The sequence below is a fragment of the Pseudophryne corroboree genome, chromosome 8 (assembly GCF_028390025.1).
Source record: "Pseudophryne corroboree isolate aPseCor3 chromosome 8, aPseCor3.hap2, whole genome shotgun sequence".
NCBI classification, from domain to species: domain Eukaryota; kingdom Metazoa; phylum Chordata; class Amphibia; order Anura; family Myobatrachidae; genus Pseudophryne; species Pseudophryne corroboree.
In genome coordinates, this window is record NC_086451.1 from 454,335,609 (window position 1) to 454,348,863 (window position 13,255).

General features: G+C 48.2%; 1 protein-coding gene across 6 annotated transcripts in view; it reads right to left on the reverse strand.

The window, feature by feature from the left end:
* Positions 1-13,255, reverse strand: part of MGAT1 (alpha-1,3-mannosyl-glycoprotein 2-beta-N-acetylglucosaminyltransferase) — a 75,788-nt gene that overhangs the window by 7,815 nt on the left and 54,718 nt on the right. The window contains exon 1 of one of the 6 annotated variants that reach the window (XM_063938310.1): positions 3,872-3,942. The exons of 3 other annotated variants lie outside the window; for them this stretch is intronic. The gene's annotated coding sequence lies outside the window, so the exon portion shown is untranslated. 2 more of the 6 variants (XM_063938309.1, XM_063938308.1) reach the window with 2 other exon arrangements.

The following is a 13,255-nucleotide window of genomic DNA, read 5'->3' on the forward strand; positions in this document are numbered from 1 at the left end:
GGGAGAGGTACAGAAAGGGGGTGAGAGACAGGAGAGAGTAGTGTATAGGGGATGAGAGACAGGAGAGAGTAGTGTATAGGGGGTGAGAGACAGGAGAGAGTAGTGTATAGGGGGTGAGAGACAGGAGAGTGTAGTGTATAGGGGGTGAGAGACAGGAGAGTGTAGTGTATAGGGGGTGAGAGACAGGAGAGTGTAGTGTATAGGGGGTGAGAGACAGGAGAGAGTAGTGTATAGGGGGTGAGAGACAGGAGAGAGTAGTGTATAGGGGGTGAGAGACAGGAGAGTGTAGTGTATAGGGGGTGAGAGACAGGAGAGAGTAGTGTATAGGGGGTGAGAGACAGGAGAGAGTAGTGTATAGGGGGTGAGAGACAGGAGAGAGTAGTGTATAGGGGGTGAGAGACAGGAGAGTGTAGTGTATAGGGGGTGAGAGACAGGAGAGTGTAGTGTATAGGGGGTGAGAGACAGGAGAGTGTAGTGTATAGGGGGTGAGAGACAGGAGAGTGTAGTGTATAGGGGGTGAGAGACAGGAGAGTGTAGTGTATAGGGGGTGAGAGACAGGAGAGTGTAGTGTATAGGGGGTGAGAGACAGGAGAGAGTAGTGTATAGGGGGTGAGAGACAGGAGAGAGTAGTGTATAGGGGGCGAGAGACAGGAGAGTGTAGTATATAGGGGTGGGAGAGGTACAGAAAGGGGGTGAGAGACAGGAGCGTGTAGTATATAGGGGGTGAGAGACAGGAGAGTGTAGTATATAGGGGTGGGAGAGGTACAGAAAGGGGGTGAGAGACAGGAGCGTGTAGTATATAGGGGTGAGAGATAGGAGCGTGTAGTATATAGGGGTGGGAGAGGTACAGACAGGGGGTGAGAGACAGGAGAGAGTAGTGTATAGGGGGTGAGGGACAGGAGAGTGTAGTGTATAGGGGGTGAGAGACAGGAGAGTGTAGTGTATAGGGGGCGAGAGACAGGAGAGTGTAGTGTATAGGGGGTGAGAGACAGGAGAGTGTAGTGTATAGGGGGTGAGAGACAGGAGAGTGTAGTGTATAGGGGGCGAGAAACAGGAGAGTAGTATATAGGGGTGGGAGAGTCACAGAAAGGGGATGAGAGACAGGAGAGTGTAGTGTATAGGGGGTGAGAGACAGGAGAGAGTAGTGTATAGGGGGTGAGAGACAGGAGAGTGTAGTGTATAGGGGGTGAGAGACAGGAGAGAGTAGTGTATAGGGGGTGAGAGACAGGAGAGTGTAGTGTATAGGGGGTGAGAGACAGGAGAGTGTAGTGTATAGGGGGTGAGAGACAGGAGAGTGTAGTGTATAGGGGTGGGAGAGGTACAGAAAGGGGGTGAGAGACAGGAGCGTGTAGTATATAGGGGTGAGAGACAGGAGAGTGTAGTGTATAGGGGGTGAGAGACAGGAGAGTGTAGTGTATAGGGGGTGAGAGACAGGAGAGAGTAGTGTATAGGGGGTGAGAGACAGGAGAGTGTAGTGTATAGGGGGTGAGAGACAGGAGAGAGTAGTGTATAGGGGGTGAGAGACAGGAGAGTGTAGTGTATAGGGGGTGAGAGACAGGAGAGTGTAGTGTATAGGGGGTGAGAGACAGGAGAGTGTAGTGTATAGGGGGCGAGAGACAGGAGAGTGTAGTGTATAGGGGGTGAGAGACAGGAGAGTGTAGTGTATAGGGGGTGAGAGACAGGAGAGTGTAGTATATAGGGGGCGAGAGACAGGAGAGAGTAGTGTATAGGGGGCGAGAGACAGGAGAGTGTAGTATATAGGGGCGAGAGACAGGAGAGTGTAGTATATAGGGGCGAGAGACAGGAGCGTGTAGTGTATAGGGGGTGAGAGACAGGAGAGAGTAGTATATAGGGGGCGAGAGACAGGAGAGTGTAGTATATAGGGGCGAGAGACAGGAGAGTGTAGTATATAGGGGCGAGAGACAGGAGAGTGTAGTATATAGGGGTGGGAGAGTTACAGAAAGGGGGTGAGAGACAGGAGAGTGTAGTGTATAGGGGGTGAGAGACAGGAGAGTGTAGTGTATAGGGGGTGAGAGACAGGAGAGTGTAGTGTATAGGGGGTGAGAGACAGGAGAGTGTAGTATATAGGGGGCGAGAGACAGGAGAGAGTAGTGTATAGGGGGCGAGAGACAGGAGAGTGTAGTATATAGGGGCGAGAGACAGGAGAGTGTAGTATATAGGGGCGAGAGACAGGAGCGTGTAGTGTATAGGGGGTGAGAGACAGGAGAGAGTAGTATATAGGGGGCGAGAGACAGGAGAGTGTAGTATATAGGGGCGAGAGACAGGAGAGTGTAGTATATAGGGGCGAGAGACAGGAGAGTGTAGTATATAGGGGGTGAGAGACAGGAGAGTGTAGTGTATAGGGGGTGAGAGACAGGAGAGTGTAGTGTATAGGGGGTGAGAGACAGGAGAGTGTAGTATATAGGGGGCGAGAGACAGGAGAGTGTAGTATATAGGGGGTGAGAGACAGGAGAGTGTAGTGTATAGGGGGTGAGAGACAGGAGAGAGTAGTGTATAGGGGGCGAGAGACAGGAGAGAGTAGTGTATAGGGGGCGAGAGACAGGAGAGTGTAGTATATAGGGGCGAGAGACAGGAGAGTGTAGTATATAGGGGCGAGAGACAGGAGCGTGTAGTGTATAGGGGGTGAGAGACAGGAGAGAGTAGTATATAGGGGGCGAGAGACAGGAGAGTGTAGTATATAGGGGTGAGAGACAGGAGCGTGTAGTATATAGGGGTGGGAGAGTTACAGAAAGGGGGTGAGAGACAGGAGCGTGTAGTATATAGGGGTGGGAGAGGTACAGAAAGGGGGTGAGAGACAGGAGCGTGTAGTATATAGGGGTGGGAGAGGTACAGAAAGGGGGTGAGAGACAGGAGCGTGTAGTATATAGGGGTGGGAGAGGTACAGAAAGGGGGTGAGAGACAGGAGCGTGTAGTATATAGGGGTGGGAGAGGTACAGAAAGGGGGTGAGAGACAGGAGCGTGTAGTATATAGGGGTGGGAGAGGTACAGAAAGGGGGTGAGAGACAGGAGCGTGTAGTATATAGGGGTGGGAGAGGTACAGAAAGGGGGTGAGAGACAGGAGCGTGTAGTATATAGGGGTGGGAGAGTTACAGAAAGGGGGTGAGAGACAGGAGCGTGTAGTATATAGGGGTGGGAGAGGTACAGAAAGGGGGTGAGAGACAGGAGCGTGTAGTATATAGGGGTGGGAGAGGTACAGAAAGGGGGTGAGAGACAGGAGCGTGTAGTATATAGGGGTGGGAGAGGTACAGAAAGGGGGTGAGAGACAGGAGCGTGTAGTATATAGGGGTGGGAGAGGTACAGAAAGGGGGTGAGAGACAGGAGCGTGTAGTATATAGGGGTGGGAGAGGTACAGAAAGGGGGTGAGAGACAGGAGCGTGTAGTATATAGGGGTGGGAGAGGTACAGAAAGGGGGTGAGAGACAGGAGCGTGTAGTATATAGGGGTGGGAGAGGTACAGAAAGGGGGTGAGAGACAGGAGCGTGTAGTATATAGGGGTGGGAGAGGTACAGAAAGGGGGTGAGAGACAGGAGAGAGTAGTATATAGGGGCGGGAGAGTTACAGACAGGGGGTGAGAGTCAGAAGAGGATAATCTGACCTGTAGCTCCGCTGGGACCAATTCTCTCACTCTCACAACTTTCCAGCAAAGTTTCCCTCATCTCCCTCCCGACATCCAGGAAATCTCCTCTCCCTGCACCCCGTGTGCTTACACTCTCTCCCAGTCCCTCCACTGTCTCTCCCTCCGACTGTCTGGCTTCTTCCTGCTCTCTCCAGGAAGTCAGCTGAAAGTATTTGATTACAGGGACAGCCAGACCTGAAAGAGACACCCCTCAGAGGGCGGGCTCTCTACTTACCCACTCCAAGAGAGACACGCAGGGCTACACTACCGAGACAGTCACATGCAATACAAACAGCCTGTACATGTGTGTAGAAGGCAAGGTCTCAATGCCTGCACATGTGTGTGTACAGTACAATCCGTTGCAGCATGTATGTGTATATGTAACGTCAGCCTGCACATGTGTGCACAACATTACAGCCTGTATGTGTGTGTAAAAGACAACATGCTATAGAATGTACATGTGTGTAGGAGGTGTAGGTAGTAATGTGTGACAGGCTGTACATGTGTATAGAAGACATGTGTAGGGGTTTAAGCCCGGGGGGGGTAAAGCAGTGTGCACTTTTACACAACAACTACAGAGGTAATCATTGGCTGAGGGGGTCTTCACAAGTACACACATATGTCCTCACACACAAAGTGCTGCAATGTAGCAGCCACTGCTTATTCCAATACAAGTTCTGTTCTGCTCCGTATACAGACTCGGTCACACACAATATACGCGCGTCATATATCGCGTTAATCAGCGCCGTCCCCTCGTGTCTCCTAGTCCCATCGCACTGCAACAAAGATGCATTTTTGCAAAAAGACATATGCGTTAGCCCAGCTGCACGGGATGTGGCGGCTCACTCACGCCGGGCATCTGACGCTGGGTGGCGTATTGAGGCTGGATGTACGAGGACGCATCTGTACACTTTCTAAATCTCAAGGAGTATCTAATTAACAAAACATTTTTTTTTAAATGTATCTAATTATCCCCCCCCCCCCCATCCCAAACAAAAACCAATGTCCTGTAAAGTCAACAAACGATCATTTATCACAGTCAGGGGAGCCACGAGGGAGGGGACAAATTAATCAGGGCCAGGAGTGAAAGGGAGGCGTAACCAATCGAATTCCCGTCATGCCACGCTTATGCCCGCTGCACAATAGGAGTGCCCTCTCCAGTTGCTGTACCCAGGCTCGTCTGATACCTCGGCAACCATAATTACAGTCATCTGAACGCCGGAACTTTGTACAACTTAAAAAAACAAAAACCTTTCATTTGGTATTTCCCACGCCCACGTTCTCCTAATGTACATCCCATTTATTATACTACGATTACACATACACAATAATTCTGCGGAACATAGGAATGAGACAATGCTTATACTGGAGGAGGGGGTGGAGGGACAGAGATAACTACTCTGTAATTGGGCGCTAAGGATCCCTAGCGGCGTCATATGAAGGATAGTAATACTTATAGTATGCTGTATGCAAATACAGGTAAACATTGGGAGAGGGGGGGCGGCTTAGCTATATTTGTGCAGTTCTAAATAAATAAAAAACAAATCCTGTATTTGCCTAAACTCCTTTATGTTATCCAGCAGTCCTCTATATATATTAATTTGAAAATATTCAGACAGATTGACAGTTTGCTCTCTTCTTTGATCTGGGCCAGCAGGAGAGCGCGGTTGAGACTTGACATCTTGTCCAGACAGAGAGTGCTGGTTGGCCTAGCTCTCCCTATATTTCCATTTTACTACTATGCCGCGCAGTTGGCACATATATGGGAGCGGGTGACTGCCACAGATGCTCTCACTATACACTCACAAATGCTTTTACAGGTGTATCCTGATGGCTCTTCACTACAGATGCTTCTCTGTGGGAACCATAAACTGTCCAAGATCCCTATAATAAAACAGGCCGTTCTCATATGGAAACAGGTACATGTTATCCTATTGGGTCAGGGTATAGACCCAGATACCCCCCTCTGGACAATGCCTTTGGCTTCCCGGAGTTGGCTTCGCTGTAGACTGGGGCGGTGTGGGGGAGGTGGGAGGTCCCATCCCTAGGACACTTGTATAATGATGGTATACTGAAGTCCTTCCTGCAACTCCAACAGCATTACAGTGTACCCTCCTCTCATTTCTACCGCTACCTGCAATTGAGACATGCGCTTAACGCACAGTTTCCCGATGCTCCTCCAATACTTACCGACTCCCCGGTCAAGTCTCTCCTGCAGTCCCTGGAGGGCGGGCATCTGGTATCCAACATATATATAGGTGTGCTTCGTTCTCACTACTCTGACCAGTTATCCCTTCTTAGGAACAAGTGGGAATCTGACCTGGGTGCCATTTCTTATGAGCTTTGGGAGGGTGCTCTACGTTCTCCATGATTCTCTACTACCACCACTAGATACCAACAAATTCAACTGTTTATATTACACAGAGTATATATGACACCAGTGCGATTGAGCCATATAGGGGGCAGGACCGGATCTAGGTGGGGGCGAAGGGGGCGGCCACCCCTCCTAACACAGTCATAACCACACCCACTTTTGAGCAGAAGAGAGCTCTCTTGGGAGAGCCCGAGGGAGGCAGAACGATGTGCTGCAGCTTATACCACAGCAGCACAGAGGAGCCAGGAGAGCAAGGGTTACAGAGCATTTGCCCCTCGCTTGCTGATGTGTAGGTACTAGGGCTAATAAATACAAATAGCCCATAGCACAGTCACATGTACATAGAACGATCACAAAGCTCTATCTCAGTCTCACTCAAAAAGTTCAGTCAGAATTGAGAGAGGAGGAGTTAGGATTGCAGATGGGAGGAGTTGGGACTGTAGAGGGAGGAGTCAAGATTAAACAGTAAACCCCCCCCCCCCCCCTAAAGAAAAGTCTAGATCCGTCTCTGATAGGACATCTGGAGGAGTGGGTACCCCCTAAGTGTGACAGTCTGGATGCGGACTTCTGGCACATTATCTGTCTTTGCCCCAATATGCCGTATTCTGGTCGGTGTTATTAACGCCCTGGTGTCCACTGGAATTCCCTCGTCGGTATGCTCCCCGACGACATGTGTAATATCAGCTGTGGAGGAGGATGCCCTGGACCCCCCGCCAGAAGATATGTAATTAATCTGTGCGGCCTGGCCACGGTGTGTATCGCCCGGCTTTGGCTAGCCAAAGATACACCCACAATACGGTCCTGGGTCTCACTTGTAAATGATACGGCCTCTCACGAGAAGTATGTGTACTTAGCTAGAAAAGCGGGGAAAAAATATCAAGACCTGTGGGGTAGATGGCTTGAGTCCCCATACTCAATGAACCGGAGTGTCTGAGCACTAGCCACTGTGGGCTCCATATCTAGACGTGTCGGAGACGGGACATGTAATGGGGGGTTAGTGAGAGTCTGGGGTCCTGGATGTGCATCGGGTGAACTGTCTTTCCTTTCTTTAGGTTGTTCCCTGGCGCCTGTGGTCAGCCATTCCTTTGCCCGTATTGTATTGTAGCTGTGTGATTTGTTCAATAATTATGTTATGTTGCCATAGACTACTCTGTACATAGGGGGTCATTCCAAGTTGATCGCAGCAGGAACTTTGTTAGCAGTTGGGCAAAACCATGTGCACTGCAGGGGGGGCAGATATAACATGTGCAGAGAGAGTTAGATTTGGGTGGGTTATTTTATTTCTGTGCAGGGTAAATACTGGCTGCTTTATTTTTACACTGCAATTTAGATTGCAGATTGAACACACCCCACCAAATCTAACTCTCTCTCTGCACATGTTATATCTGTCTCCCCGCAGTGCACATGGGCCCTCATTCCGAGTTGTTCGCTTGTTAATTTTTTTTAGCAACTGAGCGATTAGTCGCTAATGCGCATGCGCAATGTTCGCACTGCGGCTGCGTCAAGTAAATTTGCTATGCAGTTAGGTATTTTACTCACGGCATTACAAGGTTTTTTCTTCGTTCTGGTGATCGTAATGTGATTGACAGGAAGTGGGTGTTTCTGGGCGGAAACTGCCCGTTTTATGGGAGTGTGTGAAAAAACGCTGCCGTTTCTGGGAAAAACACGGGAGTGTCTGGAGAAACGGAGGAGTCTCTGGGCGAACGCTGGGTGTGTTTGTGACGTCAAACCAGGAACGAAACTGACTGAACTGATCGCAGATGCCGAGTAAGTGTGGAGCTACTCAGAAACTGCTAAGTATTGTCTATTCGCAATTCTGCAAATCTTTTGTTCGCAAATTTGATAAGCTAAGATTCACTCCCAGTAGGCGGCGGCTTAGCGTGTGTAATGCTGCTAAAATCAGCTTGCGAGAGAACAACTCGGAATGAGGGCCCTGGTTTTGCCCAACTGCTATCAAAATTCCTGCTGCGATCAACTTGGAATTACCCCCATGGTTAACAAAGTTCCTACAGCAATCAACTCAGAATTACCCCCATTGTACCCTGCGTATGTACGCTCCATGCAAACATGTAACATCAGCCCTAATTTACAATCTCTATCTTGGAATTTAAGCCTGCACTTCTTTACTATTGTAAGCGGTTACTGTTAGAGATGGGAATCTGTGTATTCCCTGGGTTAGGAATTGTTTTGGTTTATTTTTTTTTGTGTATTTTTCTCTTTCATTGAAAAACAGAAAATCAATAAAAAAGTATTGAATTAAAACAAAAAAAAAATCCTTATTTTACGGCCTGTTTAACCCTTACTACTAAAGGTAAGCTAACACGATTCTCTAATAGAAGACGTTTAATAAAACAAGTGTGTGTTCATACTGTATAAAGGGGTGGTCTTGGATACACTCAGTAACACCACACCTGTACACATAAGCGGCATTAGGATTAACTGGAAAGGGACATGTCGCACTTCTGCGGGAAGGAGTACTTCCAGACACACTCTGGTCTTTATCATAAATGTCACAGTAAAGTGACACAAGTAACAACCGGACAGCGCCAATCTCGTCCACACTCCGGGATACTGAACCGTGCTGCATTTTAGGAAACGGAGAACCCTAAACTGATAAATGGGGTGGTATTAAAGCCTACTTAGGGTCAGTGGCGGATCTAGACTTAACTTTTAGGGGGGGCGGTTTAAGAATGATGACTCCTCCCCCTAATCATAGCCCCTCCCACTTAGTAAGGCCCTTCCTGTTCGCTTCTAAAAATTTCCTATTGTTGCCATTACTAATAAAATGTTGCCAGTTAGTGGAGAGAACCCTGCGCACTGGTGATACAGACTGGCGAATCGCCATTCCTTCCATCAGGGGTGGTAGAGGATAAGACAGTAGGGCAATTTAAACATGCATGGGATAGACATAAGGATATTCTTGCAAAGAAATAAGGATCAGATAAGGTTAGAGATAAAAAATAATGTAAAAAAAAAAAGGGGCAGACTAGATGGGCCAAGTGGTTCTTATCTGCCAACAAATTCTGTTTCTAAAGCACACAGAATGAGCCGAAATTCACATTATAGCACACAGAATGAGCCGAAATTCACATTAAAGTACACAGTATGATCCGAAATTCACATTAAAGTACACAGTATGATCCGAAATTCACATTATAGCACACTGAATGAGCCGAAATTCACATTGTAGCACACTGAATGAGCCGAAATTCACATCATAGCACAGTGAATGAGCCGAAATTCACATCATAGCACACTGAATGAGCCGAAATTCACATCATAGCACACTGAATGAGCCGAAATTCACATTGTAGCACACTGAATGAGCCAAAATTCACATTGTAGCACACTGAATGAGCCGAAATTCACATCATAGCACACTGAATGAGGGAAAATTCACATTATAGCACAGTGAATGAGCCGAAATTCACATTATAGCACAGTGAATGAGCAGAAATTAACATTATAGCACACTGAATGAGCCGAAATTCACATGATAGCACGCAGAATGAGGGAAAATTTACGATAGCACGCAGAATGAGGGAAAAATCACATTATAGCACACTGTATGAGGCAAAAATGACGTTATAGCACGCAGAATGAGCCGAAATTGACATTATAGCACGCAGAATGAGGCAAAATTCACATGATAGCACGCAGAATGAGGGAAAAATCACATTATAGCACACTGTATGAGGCAACAATGACATAGCACACAGAATCTAGGCAAAATTCAGCCAAATAATGCAGGGAGAAGAGGGGGGGGGGGGGGCGGGGAGAGAAATGGGACACACACACACTCACACACACACACACACACTCCCACCTCATAGATGGAGGCCAGGCCCGCCAGGATATTGGGAACGGGGTGCAGAGCGGTGCAGCGCTGCGGAGGACGAAGACAGAGAGAGAGCGTCCTGACGCGCGTACAGGAAGGAGGGGGCGTGGTCAGAACAGAGGTCGCTGTACGCGAGTCAGGACGCTCCTTTCTCTCCTCGTCCCCCGCAGCGCTGCACCGCTGTCCACCCTGTTCCCAATACCGCGCCGGGACCCGGCCTCCATCCCGGTGCCGGTATATGTAGGGGGGGCGTTCGCCCTAATCGCCCCCCGCTAAATCCGCCACTGCTTAGGGTGGACTTTGATGGAATATCTTTATTGTTCTATAATGCTAATTTTCCAGAGCATCAACAATGATATTACTGGGAGTCTTTCCAAACAGTGCGCAGTGGGCGGGCACCTTGGATCATTAGGCTTTAGGCAGGCAATTAGGCGCAATTAAACAGGTGAATGACAAATATTATCTGTACAGCGCAGCATAACATATGGTATAATGCATATACAGATTGAGTATCCCTTACCTAAAATGCTTGGGACCGGAAGTATTTTGGATATCGGATTTTTTCCGTATTTTGGAATAATTGCATACCATAACGAGATATCATGGTGATGGGACCTAAGTCTAAGCACAGAATGCATTTATGTTTCATATACACCTAATACACACAGCCTGAAGGTCATCTAATACAATATTTTTAATAACTTTGTGTAGTAAACAAAGTTTGTGTACATTGGGGGTAATTCCAAGTTGATCGCAGCAGGACATTTTTTAAGCAGTTGGGCAAAACCATGTGCACTGCAGGGGAGGCAGATATAACATTTGCAGAGAGAGTTAGATTTGGGTGGGTTATTTTATTTCTGTGCAGGGTAAATACTGTCTGCTTTATTTTTACACTGCAAATTAGATTGCAGATTGAACTCACCACACCCAAATCTAACTCTCTCTGCACATGTGATATTTGCCTCCCCTGCAGTGCACATGGTTTTGCCCAATTGCTAACAGAATTCCTGCTGCGATCAACTTGGAATTACCCCCATTGAGCCATCAGAAAACAAAGGTTTCACTATCTCACTCTCACTCAAAAAATTCTGTATTTCGGAATATTTGGATATGGGATACTCAACCTGTACTATATACATACAAATGCGGATAATAATAATAAATGGTACAGTAGGTTAATTGGCTTCTGACATAACCCTAGTGTGTGCGTCCATGTATTTTGAGCAGTTTCAGAGTAGCTCCAGACCTACTCAGCGCTTGCAATCACTTCAGACTGTTAGGTTCCTGTTTTGACGTCACAAACATGCCCTGCGTTCGCCAAGCCACGCCTGTGTTTTTCCAAACACTCCCTCAAAACGGTCAGTTGACACCCAGAAACGCCCACTTCATGTCAATCACTCTGCGGCCAGCAGTACAACGGAAAAGCTGGTGTGAAACTACATCGATCGTTGTAATATTACTTCGCACGTGCGTATTGCGCCGCATACGCAGAAGTGCCTTTTTTTGCATCATCGCTGCACAGCGAACGAATGCAGCTAGCGATCAACTTGATAGCTGGAACAGGACGGATGTGCAATGAGTAAATCATCTCTGCAAAGTGTTGCGTAATATGTCAGCGCTATATAAATACCTGCTAATAAGTAAATATAGCAGATGCCAGAAGACAAATACTCAGCAGTCTATTTAAAGAGCCATTAAACCTGAAGACTCCGATCCAGCTTCACACATGACTCATCCACCAGCCTCAAACCCTCCTGTTAGAAGAGAGGATTACCTGACAGTGCTTCCACTAGCGTGGCCAAGGATATCACACACCCTGGTGACAGAACAGGTTCCCGGATCTAGTATTGCGGGTTTGGCCAGGGAAACGCTCATCAGTATTTACCAGCTACTGTTCTACAACCACACCAATAACAGTAACAATACTATGGCGGGAATTCAGTTGACGGTGAAAGTATCTCCCCGGCCGAATTAGTGCGACACCCATCGCAGCAGGATCTCGCTCAACAGTATTCGCTACCCCACAGGACTGTGAGTACTTTTGAGTGAATAGGGGGGGCAAAACGGACAGGCGAAGGGGGCGAGTTGGGCTGCCGCTGTTTAAATGCTGCAGTAACGACAATTTGCCACCTTTGCCCACAATTGAATTCCACCCTAAAACTGTATTCCTGGATCTGTCCGTGCTGGAGTTATTTGTTACACTGGTACAAAAGAGCAAAGTTTCAGACAATTCAATATATGTCCATACAGACCAAATATTGAGGGTCCTGTCACTGCACCCATTTCTCCTATACTTACCTTTCCGGAGTCCATCAGAGACTGTGTATGTGCCCCCTCCTCTCCTGTAGTCGTCACCGCCGCTGCTAGCGCACTGAGCGCAATAGACTCTGGCACAGTGCCAGAGTCTACAGCGCATGCGCAGGACTCTGGAAAAATGGCGTGGCGGCCATTTTTCGGAGTCCTGCACATGCGCTGTAGACTCTGTGCCAGAGTCTCAGTGCTGAGAGCGCTAGCAGCGTCGGTGACGGCTATGAGAGAGGAGGGGGCCCACACACGGAGTCTGCACACGGGTCCCCTCCTCTCTAGAGACGCCGCTGTTCCTAGGTAATTTTTATATGGAAAAAAAAATATGTCAGGATTGTGTTGCTGTCATGGCAATACCCGGAATGATAACGGTCTATACAACAACAGGGGTAATTCAGACTGGATCACTGCAGTGGCAGCAATCGCGGTCTGAATCCATATGTGGAGTCATGCGCACCCCGGGGAGCCCAGAGAGATGCTAACAGCATCTCACGGCTGCGATCGCCTCTGCCTTTTAAAGTTAGGTGACTACAATGGTGTGTGCTTTCCACACACCATTGTAGGCATTGTTCAAAAGGGCCAAACCCAGGAAAGCTCCGGGTCCTGACGGAGTGTCACCAACGCCCCCATATTCACCAAGATCTTCAACAAATCGCTGGAGCTACAGAAAGTCCCTTCCTGCCTCAAAAGGTCTACTATCGTCCTGGTCCCCAAGAAACCCTCTAACAAGATCCTGAACGACTACAGGCTGATAGCACTGACGTCTGTGGTCATGAAAATGTTCGAGCGTCTGGTTTTGAATCACCTGAAAACTGTGACTGGTCCCCAACTGGACCCCCTACAGTTCGCCTATCGAACGAATCGGTGTGTCGAGGATGCAGTCAACCTGGGCCTGCACTACATTCTACAGCACCTAGACATTCCCGGTACCTACGCAAAGGTCCTGTTTGTCGATTTCAGCTCGGCCTTCAATACAATCGTTCCCAGCATCCTCCACCCCAAATTACTTTGCCTAGGGGTCCCAGAAGCTACCTGTTCCTGGATAGTAGACTTCCTGACAGATAGGACACAGGTGGTGAAAGCGGGGGAATTCACCTCTCAAG